This window comes from Mandrillus leucophaeus, unplaced genomic scaffold, assembly GCF_000951045.1.
Source record: "Mandrillus leucophaeus isolate KB7577 unplaced genomic scaffold, Mleu.le_1.0 Scaffold324, whole genome shotgun sequence".
Classification (NCBI taxonomy): domain Eukaryota; kingdom Metazoa; phylum Chordata; class Mammalia; order Primates; family Cercopithecidae; genus Mandrillus; species Mandrillus leucophaeus.
In genome coordinates this window covers 1,930,259-1,931,390 of record NW_012103410.1, presented here as the reverse complement: position 1 = coordinate 1,931,390, position 1,132 = coordinate 1,930,259, and the positions used below count along the sequence as shown (strand labels likewise).

The 1,132-nt window shown below is 46.6% G+C and overlaps 1 pseudogene across 1 annotated transcript in view; it reads right to left on the bottom strand.

Moving 5' to 3' along the window:
- The window catches only part of LOC105545302, a 125,986-nt pseudogene extending 125,636 nt beyond the window's left edge, over positions 1 to 350 (bottom strand). The window contains exon 1 of the transcript XR_001006896.1: positions 240 to 350. The product of XR_001006896.1 is annotated as a PHD finger-like domain-containing protein 5A pseudogene (transcript). The remainder of the gene's footprint in view (positions 1 to 239) is intronic.
- Positions 351 to 1,132: the final 782 nt, after the last annotated feature.

Here is a 1,132-nt window from a genome sequence, read left to right as displayed (position 1 = left end):
CTGAGTAGCTGGGATTATAGGTGCCCCCCACCCCACTACTCCTGGCTAATTTATTTTAATAAGCTTATTGGAACCCACAACTCTTAACATTGTTCCCCTAATCTTTATACAATGCCCCATGCCTGTACGCTCTCGCACTCGCTCGTGGTCTCTCTCTGCCTCCCTCCTCCTACCCACTCCATGCTGGCATCCTGATTGGTTCTACCTTGAGCTGAGCTCAGTCTCTAACAGTTCCTCACCTGCACAGCCAGGAAGTGCAGCAACTGGCTTAGCCCTACCTTCTGGCGGACTTGTGTTAACTGCATATCCAGAGTCTGGGGAAATGCCAGTGCCAAGTAACCCTGAGTCATCTTTTTAGCTTTTTCCTCCTTAGTGGTCAGCCTGATAATTTACCTAAAAGACCAATCTCCATTTAGGTCTATAGCACTTCCTGAACCTCACCGGCCTTATCAAAGAAGGATTGGGCTTGGATTCCTCTCTCTTGCCAGTTAACTACTGTTTTAATTATCTATTGCTGTATAACCTATTACCCCCAAATGCAGTGGCTTCATATAACTATGGTTTCTTCACTTGCATATATATCCATTACCTTGGTGTCCCTTGGCTCCTCTCCTTCTTACTCTCTCAACCTAGGTTCATCCTTCAGGGCCTAGTCACAGCATTGTGGCTTGGTCTCATGCATGAAGGTCTCAGAGTAGGTGGATTTCTTACATGGCCCCTGGCTTCTTCAGGGAATGTTCTAAAAGACAGAATTTGGAAGTTGTGAGTCTTGTAAGGCCTGGGCTCAGAAACTGACGACGACACTCCTGAAAAATTCTATTGGTCACAGATTCTGCCACAGTTTCAAGGGGAGGGGACAAAGACACCATCTCTTCATGGGAGGATTGTCAGAGTTTGAGGCCATCTCTAATGTGCAGTTACTCCTTTTCCTAAAGTCCCTGTGAGTTCAACCACTGGTGAGACTTCAACCACAGATCCTGCTGTGGTTGACTGAAACACTAGGAGCAACTTGATGTAATTGAACCTGATCCATTTGTGTTCATGCTGCAGCATCTACCAGGTCATAAGCCAGTGCCGATGACTGCTGAAACCTTTCTCATGAGCTTCTGCTTTTGGGCACTGAGCTTGACCT